We start from the raw sequence: 17,499 nt of genomic DNA, 5'->3' as shown, positions 1-17,499 counted from the left end.
TATTTTTTCTATTTTCACAGATTCTCTCATATTTAATTGGGGATCAAAATTCATGCCTCCCTATTGGATAGATTCTGCTAAAACAAAATGCTAAGATACAATATGTCAATAATGTAAGATCTGCAATAAAAAAAAGCTTTGAAGGTAAAACGTGCACTAAATAGGTTGACTATGAGAGGAGGATAAAAAAATAAATGGTGTTGCTCACCTAAAAATCCAACTGTTGCAGCGTGGCTGTGGGAGATTCCCCAGGTAAAATTCACCAAAAGACTAAAAAACAATTTAAAATTTGCTGCGTGGTTGAAAGAAGGACTCTTGCGGCGAGAATTGAAAGTGACAATGTGTTTTTACTCTGTACTGGCGCCTTTTTAAAGTCCCAAAAACCAACAGTCACAAAAAACGGTCAATTTTTGTGACTTGAAAAATATTCCGATACAGCACCGAAATGCGTTGTGGTCAGTGTTGAAACGCGTTGTGTAATAAAAGAACAATCACATTCACGTCTCGCGGCAAGTGACCTTTTTTAATCCGCATCGCCTATTTTTAAGAGCTTTTTTTAAAAAAAATGTTTGGTGAATAAAGTAAACTTGTATCAATAAGCATGGCTATAACAGATATTATCATGCTACAATTAGAGGCAATCGTAGTCGCAAGAATAAAACTAAGAGAGTAAGAATTGCTATAAAGAGTAACTTTATTATGGGATTTTGCAGGCATTAAGAATTATTATAATAGCATTGGATGCATCATATAATTCAGATTGTGTATTGTGAAAAGGCTGGAATCATATAATGTCTGCAACAGATGTCCAACAGGTGGGATTACACGGTAAAGGACCCGTCACACTAAGGCCTGTTTCACACATCAGTTTATTCTGTCAGTTGTAATCCGCCAAAATGGGGGAAAACGGATCCGCCTGTGTACGGACATCAACGTGTGGCACCGAACCGTTTTTTGACGGATCCGGTGAAGGAAGAAATTTAAAGGAACCGATGTCGAGAGAGAGAGAGAATTTTTCAGCCGCCCGAACAGAGTTTAGGGTTACATTTGCGGCTGAGGTAAGTCCTCCGGGCATGCGCAATGTAAAATGCGGATCCGGCCGCCCGAAAAAACGTTGCATTGTACGTCCAGGCATGTCGGTGGACGCGAAAATTTTGGCGGATCCGCAAATAAACGGATCCAACGGATGGCCATCCGTCAAGATCCGCCGGTAATGCAACTCAATGGGAAAAAAAACGGATCCGCCAAGCAAAATGGCGGATCCATTTTTTTGCAAAACGGCGGATTTTGACTGATGGTAACATACGGATGTGTGAAACAGGCCTAAGTGAGATCGCTAGCGATATCGCTTAAGGGTCACCGATTTTGTGACGCAGCAGCGATATCGCTGTGTGTGATGCTTACCTCCGACTGGCTCCCCCACTGGCTATCGCTGATCACGCGAGAACGTCCTGGACCATTTCTCGTCGTCAGCTTCCTGCAGGCGCCGAGGAGCGACGCATGGACGCGGGCGGGAGGACATCTTCATCGCCGCGTCTGACAGGTAAGTAACGACTGCCTGCCGCTGCTACGTCGCTGCTGAGATCTGCCTGTTTGGCAGCTCACTAGCGACCATTTAGCGATTCACCAGCGATCCTGACCGGGTCGTATCTTTGTCGGGATCACTGGTGCATCGCTAAATGTGACGGGACCCTTAGAGAAGGATGCAGGAATTATGTGGATGCAGATCATAGAAAGGATGGAAGGAAGGCAATATTTATTCTACAAGACAATAACAGTACAGAATAAAAAAAATACTTTGTTGTAGGAATTAGAAATGTGTTACAGAGGCAGGAATGTGTAGTGCTGAATATTCCTAGCAATGAGAATAATGGTCATGCCAGATATAGCTGGGAATCTAGATATTCAGACAGCACGCACTAGAAATTATTGGAATGTTCTGCACGAATCCAGAAATAATGATAATGTGCCAAATGCATGCTAGGATTGGATGCAGCAGGATGTTTTCGGGATGTGATACTTTTTCATATTTGAGACTAAATGCATACAAATATTCCTACAAGATGCCTTAGAAAATATGTCAGCATGTAAGAAGCAGGCAGCGTGCACAGACTGCACGTAGAATGGATGATTAAACCCACATTAGGCTTCGTTTTGGTTAGGGTTACTATTAGAACATTTAGGAAATAGGATTACAATTACTAGAAATGTAAAGTAGGATTATAACTAGGACAAATACAGCTCTGGCAAAAATTAAGAGACCACCGCACAGCTTTATAAAAATCAGCTTCTCTACATGTCTGACAGCCATTACATTCCAGTGTCAATTGAATTCCAACCAGAGTACACCTGATTCTACTTAATGTGCTTCTGATTAGGTGATCACCTGAACCAAATTTTATTTAATGAAGGAAAGTATAAAAAACCCTGCTGTGGTGTTCACATTCCTCTTGCAATAGGACAAGTTGGATGGCAAAACAAGTGCTAGTAATATCCAAAAAGTAATAGGAATGAAAAATTAACTTTTACCATGCCAAAGGAGTTGAAAAGAAAAGTCTTGAGTGAGGAAAAGAAGGGCTCAATTCTGGCTTTACTAGTAGAGGGATACAGAGAGCGTCATGTTACTTCCATTCTTAAAATTTCTAAGACGGCAGTCCATTACAACAAGGTCAAGCAGCAGATATTGGAGACAAAAAAACTATAGGCCAGCAGAGGGTGAAAACGACTCTTGACTGACTGGGATGACCGTCATCTTATTCGAATGTCACTCGGCAACCGCAGATGACATCAAGTGCCCTAGAAAAGAAATGGCAAATGGCAGCTGGGGTGAAGTGCACGGCAATAACAGTTCATAATAGGCTCCTAGATGCAGGGCTCAAGTCATGTAAAGCTAGAAAAAAGCCTTTCATCAATGAGAAGTAAAGGAGAGCCAGGCTGAAGTTTGCCAAAGACCATAAGGATTGGACCATAGAGAATTGGAGTAAGGTAATCTTCTCTGATGAGTCTAATTTTCAGCTTTGCCCAAAACCTAGTCGTCTAATGGTTAGATGGAGACCTGGAGAGGCGTACAAGCCACAGTGTCTTGCACCCACTATGAGATTTGGTTGAGGATTGGTGATGATCTGGAGATGCTTCAGCAAGGCTGGAATTGGGCAGGTTAATCTTTGCGAAGGACGTATGAATCAAGCTGCATACAAGGTTATCCTGGAAAAACAGTTGATTCCTTTTGCTCAGGCAATGTTCCCCAACTCTGAGAACTGGTTTTTCCAGCAGGACAATGCGCCATGGCACACAGCTAGGTCAATCAATGTGTGGAACGACCATCACATCAAATCCCTGTCATGGCCAGCCCAATCTCCAGACCTGAACCCCATTGAAAACCTCCGGAATGTAATCTAGAGGAAGACTGATAGTCACAAGCCATCAAACAAAGGAGAACTGCTTACATTTTTGTACTAGGAGTGGCAAAAGGTCACCCAGAAGCAGTTTGAAAGATTGGTGAAAGGCATGCCAAGACACATTAAAATTGTGTAAAAATCATGGTCATTCCACAAAATATCGATTTCTGAACTCTTCCTGAGTTAAAACATTAGTATTGTTGTTCCTAAATGATTATGATCTTGAAAATAAATACAAAATTTAGTGCATGGAAATTCAAAGACATGCTGTTAGTAGTTTATAGAATAAAAGAGCAATTTACATTTTACTCAAAAATCTAATATATAAATCTCAATGTATGTATGTGTGTATGTCTGGGATTGGCATCTGCACCGTCGCAGCTACAGCCACAAAATTTTGCACAGTCACACGTCTTGACCCCGAGAGCGTCATAGGCTATGTTGTGAGGCTAAATTTTAACCCTGCATGTTTCAATTCACCAAACAATTTGTCCTATTATTATCATTTCTATGGTGTTATCATCCTTCTGTAAAGCTGGAAATAACACAATTTATTACGGTGCCAACACAGAGCACCCTCTGACACAGACTCCAGGGGGAGCTCAGTATCACACAGAATAGGATTAGATACACAGCTCAGCAGTCAGTATCACACAGGAGAGGATTAGACACATGGCTCAGCAGTCAGTATCACACAGGATAGGATTAGATACACAGCTCAGCAGTCAGTATCACACAAGATTAGATACACAGCTCAGCAGTCAGTATCACACAGGATAGGAATAGATACATGGCTCAGCAGACAGTATCACACAGGATAGGATTACATACACAGCTCAGCACACAGTATCACACAGAATAGTATTAGATACACGGCTCAGCAGACAGTATCACACAGAATAGGATTAGATACACGGCTCAGCAGTCAGTATCACACAGAATAGGATTAGATAAACGGCTCAGCAGTCAGTATCACACAGGATAAGGTTAGATACACGGCTCAGCAGACAGTATCACATAGGATAGGATTAGGTACACGGCTGAGCAGTCAGTAACACACGATAGGATTAGATACACAGCTCAGCAGAAAGTATCACACAGGAGAGGATTAGGTACACAGCTCAGGAGACATTATCACACAGGATAGGGTTAGATACACAGCTCAGAAACAGGATGTACTAAAGGAGAGGACATTTTTATTCCAAGAATTCCATTCATTCCATCTGATTTTTTTTTTTATTTTAAAAGCCTCCAGTTTCCAGTTCAACTGCTATTTGCAATGTCCATTAACAATGCTCAGGGACAGTCCTTGAAAGCAGTAGGGATCGATTTGCAATCTCCATGCTTTTCTCATCGTCAACTTTATGTGGTCTGTTCGAGAGTTGGAACTGCCAAAAATGTGTTCATCTTTGCACTGAAAGGAAAAACCAAAAATCTTGAATGAGTTGAAAATAAAATACTATCATTACTTGGGTAATCGTTTAGTTAATTTGTGTTGCAAATCTGTAGTGTTGAATATATGATGTGAAATGTTTTTATGTGCAATATAATCATTATAATTTGAAATAACTAACCACAGGTGGTTACTATGCCCAGGCAACGCCGGGCTCTTCAGTTAGTATACCTATAAAGAGAAAAATCAGACAAACTGAAACTTTTGCAGTGGTCTCTTAATTTTTGCCAGAGCTGAATTATACATGCATATTATTAGAATTAGTACATATTATAACTATTACCATGACCATTACAGTTAGGAATAGAATTGGCAAGACGATTGAGGATCAGGCTGGCAATTTGGTGGGGTTTATTATTATAAACACTATTATGGATAAGGATTTATTTTTATGCGGGCTGATATTATATTGATGATTATTATAATGGATAACTTTTATTGCTCAAGAATTGGGACTGTTATTATTTATTACTATTAACAATCCTATTATTGTTGGTTTATTAGGAAAAAGGCATATATTATTACTATTAATATGATCTATTATATTTCTTATTATATATTAGGACTATTATTATGAAGACTTTTCTGGATGTTGGTTGCTTATATTAGGTTTGAAAAGGATTAGTTCTACCTTTACTACTATTGTGTAAAAAATGTATTATGTTAATAAAGACTACAGACAAAAGCTACAGTGGGTATGGAAAGTATTCAGACCCCTTTGAATTTTTCACTGCAGCCATTTGGTAAATTTAAAAAAGTTAATTTTTTTTCTCATTAATGTGCACTCAGCACCCCATCTTGACTGGAAAAAATCCCCCAGAAATGTAGAGATTTTTGCAAATTTATTAAAAAAGAAAAACTGAAATATCACATGGTCATAAGTATTCAGACCCTTTGCTCAGTATTGAGTAGAAGCTCCCTTTTGAACTAGTATAGCCATGAGTCTTCTTGAGAATGATGCAACAAGTTTTTCACACCTGGATTTAGGGATCCTCTGCCATTCTTCCTTGCTGATCCTCTCCAGTTCCATCAGGTTGGATGGTGAACATTGGTAGACAGTCATTTTCAGGTCTCTCCAGAGATGATCATTTGGGTTTAGGTCAGGGATCTGGCTGGGCCAGTCAAGAATGGTCACAGAGTTTTTCTGAAGCCACTCCTTTGTTATTTTAGCTGTGTGCTTAGGGTCATTGTCTTGTTGGAAGGTGAAGTCTGAGGTCCAGAGCGCTCTGGAAGAGGTTTTCATCCAGAATATCTCTGTACTTGACTGCATTCATGTTTCCTTCAATTGCAACCAGTCGTCCTGTCCCTGCAGCTGAAAAACACCCCCATAGCATGATGCAGCCACCATCATGTTTAACTGTTGGGATTGTATTGGGCAGGTGATGAGCAGTGCCTGGTTTTCTCCACACATACAGCTTAGAATTATCACCTAAAAGTTATATCTTCGTCTCCTCAGACCAGAGAATATTATTTCTCATAGTCTGGGAGTCCTTCATGTATTTTTTAGCCTACTCTATGTGGGCTTTCATATGTCTTGCACTGAGGAGAGGCTTCCATCTGGCCACTCTGCCATAAACGCCTGACTGGTGGAGGGCTGCAGTGATAGTTGACTTTGTGGAACTTTCTCCCCCATCTCCCTACTGCATCTGTGGAGCTCAGCTACAGTGATCTTGTTGTTATTCTTTACCTCTCTCACCAGGGCTCTTTTCCCACGATTGATCAGTTTGGCTGGACGGCCAGGTCTAGGAAGACTTCTGGTGGTCCCAAACTTCTTCCATTTAAAGATTATGGAGGCCACTGTTATCTCAAGGAGGATCACAATGAAATGGACAACAGTTGACTTAAATATGAGTGTCTGAGCAAAGGGTATGAATACTTATGACCATGTGATATTTCAGTTTTTCTTTTTTAATAAATTTGCAAAAATTTCAACATTTCTGTTTTTTTTTTCAGTGAAGATGGGGTGCAGAGTGCACATTAATGAGAAAAAATGAACTTTTTTGAATTTACCAAATGGCTGCAATGAAACAAAGAGTGAAAAATTAAAGGGGTCTGAATAGTTTTCGTACCCACTGTATGCTTAGTAATAGTTTGTGAAGTTTTCTTGTACTACTAATTAAAATGATAACTAAAACAGTCCAATAATATAAATTATATCAGGGATCAAGATTAATATTATTCTGGATTTGGGCAAATACACAGGTTATTAAGGCTATGGACTGTTGATACTATTCAGACTATTGTGTATGAGGAATATATGGGGTAATGCCAAGTATGGCAGATCAGAGTCTTAAACTCTTATGGATTGAACTATTATTATTAAGACTTATTCAAGAATGTGGACTACGAGGACTATGTATTATTAGATTTACCATGGCTTGAGATTGGCACTGTTACTTTGTATGATAACATCAAAATTATTTTTATTATCATGACGGGTATTAAAATCAGGGCTTATTAGGACTATAAAGTAAGGTCAGTAATACTGTCACTGTTACCTCTCATGCCGTAAGACAGTACTAGTAGTGATATACTGTATAATGCACTAGTAAAGACAGTAGTACAGCAATAAAAAGTTGTATAGCAGTGGTAATAAAGACAGTAAGAGATACTGTAGGTGCAATAAGTGGAACTACAGGAAGAGAAATAGTGACAATTCCAATACAGAAACCATGTGTAGTATAATAATAATAATAAAATAATAATCTTTATTTTTGTATAGCGCTAACATATTCCGCAGCGCTTTACAGTTTGCACACATTTTCATCACTGTCCCCGATGGGGCTCACAATCTAAATTCCCTATCAGTATGTCTTTGGAGTGTGGGAGGAAACCGGAGTGCCCGGAGGAAACCCACACAAACACGGGGAGAACATACAAACTCCTTGCAGATGTTGTCTTTGGTGGGATTCGAACCCAGGACACCAGCGCTGCAAGGCTGCAGAGCTAACCACTGAGCCACCGTGCTGCCCACAGTATATATAGTAATATCCACAGGAGTGTAGGGCTAGTAAGAACAATAGTATTTAGAGCAGTGCATCAGCGGTATTAGGGATAATGTAATGGTTGTAGCAGAGCACTATGTACAGTAGAGAAGTAGCTGAATTAAGGACAGTGTAGAGGTAAAATTTAGTGTCAAATTTTACACAGTAGCATGAATGTATAGTAGAAAAGAAACTGTGGTAATATAGTGTGCTATATCGTAGGAGTCCTAGAACTGGCAGTAGGTACACAACAGTTATTTCAGTATGCATCATAATATACATAGTAAGCATACCAGTAGTAATGCTCCATTAGCGGCAGAACGTATAGCATATTATAGCGGCAGTAATACAGCAGTAGTATGTATTGTAGTAGTAGAAGTACAGAAATCATGGCAGTATGTATAGCAGCACAGCAGCAGTGGTATTATTTATTGTAGTGGTAGAAGTACAGCAATCATGGCAGTATGTATAGCAGCACAGCAGCGGTAGTAGTATGTATTGTAGTGGTAGAAGTACAGCAATCATGGCAGTATGTATAGCAGCACAGCAGCGGCTGTAGAATGTATTGTAGTGGTAGAAGTACAGCAATCATGGCAGTATGTTACGCTCGGTCCCAAGTCTCCGCGGGGTCCCCGTCAGGACTCCCACTCTGTGCCGGCCTTGTGCCATCCTGCTGCAGCGTCTGCTCCTTCCCTCCCCTCTGCTTCCTGGCGCGTTGTCAGCAGGTCCCCGGCGAGAGTGCTTAGGTCGCGCGCCCATGCTCCTGGTCTCTTAAAGAGACAGCGCGTATTTTTAAAAAATGCCTCTGACCAATGGCGTGGTACCGATTACTATTTCTGGCCCCTCCGCCATAGGGAGGATGCTGTAGCAACAAATATCTTCTGTTGCTAGATTCCGGTTCCGCTGTTGTTGTGCCTGTGCTTCTGCAGTGTTATGCCAAGTACTGCGCTTACACTGTTTGTCTCCGCAGACTGTCTGTTACCCGACTGTCCAGGACAACGTCCGTATCGTCTACGCCAGTTTTGCCCCATTCCGCTACTCAGCCATCCGAACCTCTGGACAACGCCAGTGCATACCCATGTACCCAGAACCCGCCGGTCAGCTCCACCATACCTGTTAAACTTGTTTATTCATCTGTCCTGCTTGGACAGCTGCCACATGTCCGGGGTCCAACTAGAGGTAACACCAGTGGTCTCCAGACACTCCATTCTGACTCTGTTCTAGGGGACTTACTATGGGTGTCTGGGGCTCACTTAGTCACGCCCTCTTCGGAGCCACCCGGACAGTGGTCGCGAGGTTCCACAAATATCGCAATAAACAACGAATGTGAACTTCACCACCTGTGCCACCGCTTCCATTCGTTACAGATTGCTCTGGCCATGGAACCCGCTGGATACCAGGGACCCCCGGCCGTGGAGCTATGTCAAGAGGTTACCCGTCTGAGGGATCAACAGGACAAGATCACGACCTATCTGCACAACTTGTCTACACGTATGGATTCTCTGATATTCTTGGCTGCACCCGTCTCTGCTACCAGCATCCAGGTATCCAGTTGCAGGGCAAGTAAAGGTCCTTGCATGGCGGCCCCCACCCGCTTCCATGGCAAACCCGTTCAGTGTCGGGGGTTCATCAACCAGTGCACACTGCACTTTGGACTCCTGGGGCATATGTTTGCTTCTGATCGGGCCGAGGTGGGCTTCATTATGTCTCACCTTGCTGGAGAGGCTCTCGCCTGCTGAATCCGCTGTGGGAGAGAGGGGACCCTCTGGTTAATAATGTCCAGTCTTTTCTAGAAGCATTCCGCAGGACCTTTGACGAACCCGGTCGTGCCACGTCGACAGCTTCTGCTCTTCTCCGGCTACACCAGGAGACTTACAGTGGCTCAGTATGCTGTTCGGTTCCGTGCCCTTTCTTCTGAGCTATCCTGGAACAACGAGGCCTTGGTGGCTGCCTTCTGGGAAGGTCTGTCGGGAAGAGTAAAGGATGAGCTGGTGGGACGGGAAGTGCCTACATCCCTGGCTGACCTGATATCCCTGGCAACCCGAATAGACCTGCGGTTTCAGGAACATTCCAAGGAAACCAAACATGATAAGAGGCCCTACCACCTGGTTTCTGGTTCACCAAAATCTGCGGCTTCTCTGACTTTGCCTTCATCCCCAGAGGCTATGGAAGTGGATCAGGTAAGCTTGGTCAACCGCCGCCAGGAGGCGCGTCACCTGGAGGGGAGCTATTTCTACTGTGGCAGTCCTGAGCATGTGATCCACTCCTGCTCAAAGAAGTCAGAAAAATCAGCGCCTAGGGTCTGTAGGAGAGGCTACCCTAGGTAAGGAACATCTCTCTCCATCACTGCAAATAACAGTCTCCGTGTCCTTTGGCACGGTAAAATTTTCGGAACTCTGTTACCTGGACTCTGGAGCCGCTGGGAATCTCATCCAGCAGGCGGTCGTGGACCGTTACCAGATACCAGTCCAGTGCTTTCAGATTTGTTGCGGGTGACTTCCGTGGATGGCAAACCCCTGACCGAGACCGTCTGGTTCCAGACAGTACCAGTGGAATTTCGGGTAGGTCTAACGCATTTGGAAAGAATCCGTCTTTATGTGTTGCCTGGTTTGTCTCACTCCTTGCTTTTAGGTCTACCCTGGCTCCGGATGCATGAACCAGTTTTAAATTGGAAGATGGGAGAGGTTACAGCTGTGGCCAAAAGTATTGACACCCCTGCAATTTTGTCAGATAATACTCAGTTTCTTCCTGAAAATGATTGCAATCACAAATTCTTTGGTATTATTATCTTCATTTAATTTGTCTTAAATGAAAAAACACAAAAGAGAATGAAGCAAAACATTGATCATTTCACGCAAAACTCCAAAAATGGGCCAGACAAAAGAACTGGCACCCTCAGCTTAATACTTGGTTGCACAACCTTTAGCCAAAATAACTGCGACCAACCGCTTCCGGTAACCATCAATGAGTTTCTTACAATGCTCTGCTGGAATTTTAGACCATTCTTCTTTGGCAAACTGCTCCAGGTCCCTGATGTTAGAAGGGTGCCTTCTCCAAACTGCCATTTTTAGATCTCTCCACAGGTGTTCTATGGGATTCAGGTCTCATTGCTGGCCACCTTAGAAGTCTTCAGTGCTTTCTCTCAAACCATTTTTTAGTGGTTTTTGAAGTGTGTTTTGGGTCATTGTCCTGCTGGAAGACCCATGACCTCTGAGGGAGACCCAGCTTTCTCACACTGGGCCCTACATTCATAATGCCATGCACACGGTCAAGCAGTCCAGTGCCAGAGGCAGCAAAGCAACCGCAAAACATCAGGGAACCTCTGCCATGTTTGACTGTAGGGACCGTGTTCTTTTCTTTGAATGCCTCTTTTTTCTCCTGTAAACTCTATGTTGATGCCTTTGCCCAAAAAGCTCTACTTTTGTCTCATCTGACCAGAGAACATTCTTCCAAAACGTTTTAGGCTTTTTCAGGTAAGTTTTGGCAAATTCCAGCCTGGCTTTTTTGTGTCTCGGGGTAAGAAGTGGGGTCTTCCTGGGTCTACCATCATACAGTCCGTTTTCATTCAGACGCCGACGGATAGTACGGGTTGACACTGTTGTACCCTCGGACTGCAGGGCAGCTTGAACTTGTTTGGATGCTAGTCGAGGTTCTTTATCCAACATCCGCACAATCTTGAAATCTCTTGTCAATTTTTCTTTTCCGTCCACATCTAGGGAGGTTAGCCACAGTGCCATGGGCTTTAAACTTCAAGATGACACTGCGCACGGTAGACACAGGAACATTCAGGTCTTTGGAGATGGACTTGTAGCCTTGAGATTGCTCATGCTTCCTCACAATTTGGTTTCTCAAGTCCTCAGACAGTTCTTTGGTCTTCTTTCTTTTCTCCATGCTCAATGTGGTACACACAAGGACACAGGTTGAGTCAACTTTAATCCATGTCAACTGGCTGCAAGTGTGATTTAGCTATTGCCAACACCTGTTAGGTGCCACAGGTAAGTTACAGGTGCTGTTAATTACACAAATTAGAGAAGCATCACATGATTTTTCGAACAGTGCCAATACATCTCCGTCTCAAAGGGTTAACATTGTTTATTGAAAAACATGCCACATGATATGTCAAAAACATAGTGTGCAGCGTATACTTATCAGCCATAGATGCAGACAGGAACCCGACGCGTTTCCCCCTCTACATTGGTGAGGGTTCATCTGGGGTCAAAAAGTGAGCACTCTGTACCCCTGGCCGCACACTGCATTGTCACTGCGGCCAGGGGTACTGAGTCCCCACTTTTTGACCCCTGACGCTGCACACTGTTTTTGACAGATTTCATGTGGCATGTTTTTCAATGAACAATGTTAACCCTTTGAGATGGAGATGTCTCTGATTTGTGAAATTCTGAGTACTGCAATGTCATATTATATATGAATTTTCATGGTCTTCTGCATTATTATGGGGAGTATATTCAGCACAGTCCGTCTATATAATATGCTGGCATTTTGAAAAGGGTTATTGCATTGAGCTTTTTATTTTTTCTTGCCACATGAGGAATTTAAGGCTTATTGAGGTGATGTGATTTTAAACCTCATGAAGGATTGCCTTATATGCATACTGCTGCTAGATCACTGTTTACATTGTTACCATATGCACCTTTGTTGAGGTGGACTGAGCCTCAGGAATATATTAGGCTGATTACAGCTATGTGCATGTGCAAACAGTTGTTTGATAGACAGCACTTTGCTGTCATTTAAATGTGCAGTGTTTACATAATCTTTTGTGCTGGTCCTTAATTTTGGACAAATATATGTGTATTTTTGGATACTGTTGACCATAGACATTGATCTCTCTGTAGACTTTTTTTTTTTTTTTATATATATATATATGGGTTTGGTTTATTATTGTAGCAGGCTAGCATTTTTGATTATGAGAAGTCTTATTTGACCTGCGAAAAACCCATATCTTTTGAAATAAGCACTTGACTGTAAGAGGCTTTTTAGACTATGAGATAAGTTTACAGTGTGCATACTACGAGATAAGTTTACAGCACTTAGCACTTTTTTGCACGAGACAATAGTTGTCTCCTCACTTTTTTTCAATTTTCGGTGTTATGGGTGTGAGTGTGGTTATTTTTTGTGTCCCCTATTTTTGTATACGTAGGGTGGTCTAGGGCGTTATTAGGGACGCCGACGTTGAGCAGGGGCGCCACATCGTCAACAACTAGGGTGCCAACCTCCGCGGTCAGGAAGGGCCTTATTAGGGCATACCAGGGCAAAGTAGCTTTTTTTGCCCTTTATCTTATGAATTATTCAACTGTTTGGATTTGACTTGTATCCCTGACCCCCTGTGTATCTGGGTAATTTTACCATTATATGTTTTTTAGTGATTGAATTAAAAGTTAATTTTTAGGGATTATTCTTTTTCTGGTTTGTTATAGATTATATAATCCTGAATACTTAGCTTTTGGAGGTTTTAGGAATGGAGACACCTCCTCGAGGGAGCAGTCCATCAGGTTGCAATATTCACCCATCATAAAAACCTTGCTTATCTTCAATCTGCACAGAGGCTGAATCCCTGTCAGGCCCGCTGGGCTTTGTTTTTTGCCAGGTTCAATTTTTTTCTTCATTTTCGTCCTGCAGACAAGAACGTTAAAGGGGTTGTTCGGGCTTTTCACATAATCTCAGTACATATCTGGGCTGCAGAATTATGACAGTAAGTAATTTACTTTCTGTCACTAGTTTGCACGGTTTTCTAGATATTCTGAACAGAACGTCCAAGTGGAGGGGTGTTATGGCATTGAAATGAGAACTAGTCATAACCTCCTACTCGACTCCAAACATGCCCTCTATAGCAACAACCCCATCCTCCATAGCTACAGGCCCTCCCCGTCCACATGAAGCAGCCGTCATCACACAGTAACGAATTCTTCCCCTCCAGCAGCCTCAGTGCAGAGAGCTGCTCCTCCCCCAGACACACGCTGAACAGTGATCTATGCAAAGTGAAACTTATTGTCATAATTCTGCAGCGCAGATATGTACTGAGATTATGTGAAAAGCCCAGACAACCCCTTTAAAGCTGACGCACACTCCAGAGCCTTTCTGCCTCCTGACTCTGAGGAAGAACCTCAACAAATTATCGAGCCGTCAAGGTTAGTGTCAGTAGCCTCTGTTAACCTTGCTCGGCTTCCCCCAGGAAAGACTCTCGTGACCACTTCAGACCGGAATCGTGTCCTCCGGTGGGGTCACTGTTATGATTGAGTCACCGTAGGAGGCAAAAATAGAAATGCTAGCTAAGTCCAGAAAACCAGAGAAGTTGGCAGCTATCGGATTGCAGACCCCTGAACCTATCAACACAACTAGCAGTAGCCGTGGGGGGCTCCTACGATGCCCTAGGCCCCTCGATCACAGCCGGAGGACTACATAGCCTAAAGACAGAAAGGGAAATCTAAACTGCCCCAGAGCAGACCCCAAAGCAAAAGGCAGCCCCCCACATATAATGACGGTGAAGCAAGAAGAAAGAACAAAACACAGACAGAAAGATAGACTGAGCAAAGATGGGGCCCATGCTAGCTTAGATAGGAAAGGACAGGAAGGCTGCTGTCTGCAATCCGTGAAAAACCCTATGAAAATAAGAGCCAACAAACTGACAGTAAAAAGGCCCTGAAGACGCTAGGCTTCAAAAAAGCTATGTCAGTACTCAGGAATATTCTGAAGACAGAGCAACAGGCAAAAGGAGATTCAGCTCACCCCAGCAGGGAATGGCAGAATCCAGAAAAGCAAGGAAAACAAAACACTAATGCAAAAAGGCAAAGCAGAAATCTTAGCTTTAGATGAGCAGGAATCAGACTGGTTTCCTAGAAGTCCACAGAGAAATCACCCGCAGGCCAGAAGGGTGTCGGCAGCCTTATATCCAGTCATTAACTCCACTCAGCCAGTCATCATCATCAGCCCCAGGTGTTTGACAATCAGGCTCACTACCTTTCTTCACCAGAAGAGGGAGTTCCTCGGGCCTCAGTAGTGAAGGGGAAAATGAACTCACAACAGGTCACTCTTCCAAGTTGGTTGGTCAGAAAAAGACCCTGTAACTCATCTCCCGTTACTATTGGTGGCCCACCATGGGCAAGGATATCCAAGAGTATGTCGCAGCCTCTCCTTCGTGTGCCTGTAACAAGACTGCAAAACGTTTGCCAGCCAGGCAGCTTCTGCCTTGTCCGTTTCCTTCTGCTCCCTGGCAGCACATCGCAATGAATTTCATTACTGATCTTCCCATCTCTTCCGGCTGCTCCGTTGTCTGAGTTGTGGTTGATCGATTTTCGAAGATAGTTCACTTGGTTCCGCTACCCAGTCTCCCATTTGCCCTGGAGCTGGCTGATTACTTCATACAACACATCTTCCGTCTACATGGGTTTCCTCTCCAGTGTCCGACAGGGGTGTCCAGTTCACCTCAAGGTTCTGGATAGCGGTCTGTAATCTAGTTAGTTATGATAGAACTGGACTTTTCTTCTGCATACCACCCTCAATTCAATGGTCAAATGGAGAGGACCAATCAAATCTTGTCCGGATTGCTGCGCGACTTCGTCAACGTGCATCATAATGAATGGGTCAAGTTGCTGCCTTGGGCAGAATTCTCGTACAATAACCAAGTAAGCGAATCCTCAGGAAAATTGCCCTTCCAGGTTGTGTTTGGACTTCAACCCGGAATCCCGCTCCCTATATCTGAAGCTTCTGGAGTTCCTGCAGCTGATACCATTGCGGAGGAATTCTCGAAAGTGTGGAGCGACACCAAAGTCACCTTGGAGAAAGCCTCACGACGTATGAAGAGGCATGCGGACAAAAGACGCCTGGATGCTCCTACTTTTTGACCTGAAGATAAGGTGTGGCTGTCCTCCAACTATATCCACCTAAAGATGCCCTCCTACAAACTGGATCCTCGCTTCATTGGACTGTTATGAATGAGTCACCGGAGGAGGAAAAAACAAAAATACAAGCTAAGTCCAGAAAACCGGAGAGGTTGTTAGCTAGCGGATTGCAGACCCCTGATCCTATTCACAACAACTAACAGTAGCCTTGGGGTGTTCCTACGGTGGTCCTAGACACCTCGATCACAGCCGGAGAACTAAATAAACCTAAAGAAAGAAAGGGGAAATCTAAACTGCCCCAGAGCAGACCCCAAAGCAATAGACAGCCCCCAACATGTATTGACGGTGAAAACAGATGAAAACACAAACACAGACAGAAAGACAGGCTGAGCAAACGATGGGGCCCTCACTAACTAGATAGGACAGGAAAGAAAAGCAACTGTCTGCAATCATGCAAAAACCCTGCCAAAAATAATGTCCAACACGTCTGATAGAAAAGGCCCTGAAGTCACTAGACTTCAAAATCACTATATCAGCACTCAGGTATATTCTGAAAACAGAGCAAAGAGATCAACTGATCAGAGACAAAAAATGGAATTCAGCCTGGCTGAACACAAACACTAAGTAAACCAGACAAAATCTCATGGAATAGCAGAGCAAAAACTTAGCTTTAGTAGACAGGACTAAACTGGAGGCCAGAGCTCAGAGCAGAGGATCACCAGCAACCCAGCAGGGCGTCGGCGGCCTTATATCCACTCAGAGATTCCGGATGTCCAATCACACTCCACCTGTTCAGATGACAGGTTTTTCCCATCCAAATCAATTTCACTACCTCCTTTCACCAGCAGAGGGAGTTCATCGGACATCAAAGGTGAAGGAGAAAATGAACTCATAACATTGGACCCTTTGAAGTCCGGAAGCAAATCAATGCGGTTTCGTACAAATTGAAATTACCTGCTTCTTTACGTGTGCCTAACTCTTTCCATGTTTTTCTCCTCAAACCAGTGGTTTTGAGTTACTTTTTTAGACCCGGGTACTACTCCTGACCCCATCAATGAGGATGAAGTCTTTGAGGTAGAACTTATCTTGGGCACTAAGAAGGTAAAGGGTAAGACCTATTATCTGGTGGACTGGAGGGGCTTTAGTCCTGAGGAGAGTTCATGGGAGCCTAAAGAGAACATTCAGGTCCCCCTCCTACTAAAGAAATTCTACGCAGGCTTGAAAAAGAGGGGGTGTAAAGAGGGGGATACTGTTACGCTCGGTCCTGACCCTGTTCTCATACCTCCACGGGGTCCCCGTCAGGACTCCCGCTCTGTGCAGGCCTCACGCTGTCTTGCCGCAGCCTCTACTCCTTCCCTCCCCTCTGGTTCCTGGCACGCTATCAGCAGGTCCCCGGGGTGAGTGCTTAGGTTGCGCGCACGGGTTCCCGGTCTTTTAAAGAGACAGCGCGCATTTTCAAAAATGCCTGAAAAATGGTGTGGTACTGATTACTATTTCTGGACCCTCCGCCATAGGGAGGACGTCGGAGCAACAAGTATCTTCTGTTGCTAGCTTCCGCTGTTGTTGTGCCTGTGCTTCTGCAGTGTTCTGCCAAGTACTCCGCTTACACTGTTTGTCTCCGCAGACTGTGTGATACCTGATACCTGGCTGTCCAGTACGACGTCCATAACGTCTACGCCAGTTCCATCGTTCCGATATTCTGCCATCCGAACATCTGGACAACGCCAGTGTATACCCGTGTACCCGGCACCCGCTGGTCAGCTCCATCATACCTGTTAAACTTGTTTATCCATCTGTCCCACTGGGACAGC

At 43.6% G+C, this 17,499-nt stretch overlaps 1 long non-coding RNA gene across 1 annotated transcript in view; it reads right to left on the bottom strand.

Annotated features, from left to right (window-relative positions):
* Positions 1-4,577: 4,577 nt before the first annotated feature.
* The window catches only part of LOC141084229 (uncharacterized), a 56,520-nt gene continuing 43,598 nt past the window's right edge, over positions 4,578-17,499 (bottom strand). The window contains exons 2-4 of the long non-coding RNA XR_012230958.1: positions 13,357-13,463; positions 4,973-5,022; positions 4,578-4,812 (exon numbers count right to left, since the gene is read on the bottom strand). This is a non-coding gene — a long non-coding RNA (uncharacterized lncRNA). The remainder of the gene's footprint in view (positions 4,813-4,972; positions 5,023-13,356; positions 13,464-17,499) is intronic.

The sequence above is a fragment of the Dendrobates tinctorius genome, unplaced genomic scaffold (genome assembly GCF_039654945.1).
Source record: "Dendrobates tinctorius isolate UK_male_01 unplaced genomic scaffold, ASM3965494v1 ptg000022l, whole genome shotgun sequence".
In the NCBI taxonomy this organism is placed as follows: domain Eukaryota; kingdom Metazoa; phylum Chordata; class Amphibia; order Anura; family Dendrobatidae; genus Dendrobates; species Dendrobates tinctorius.
This window is presented reverse-complemented; position numbering and strand designations above follow the sequence as displayed.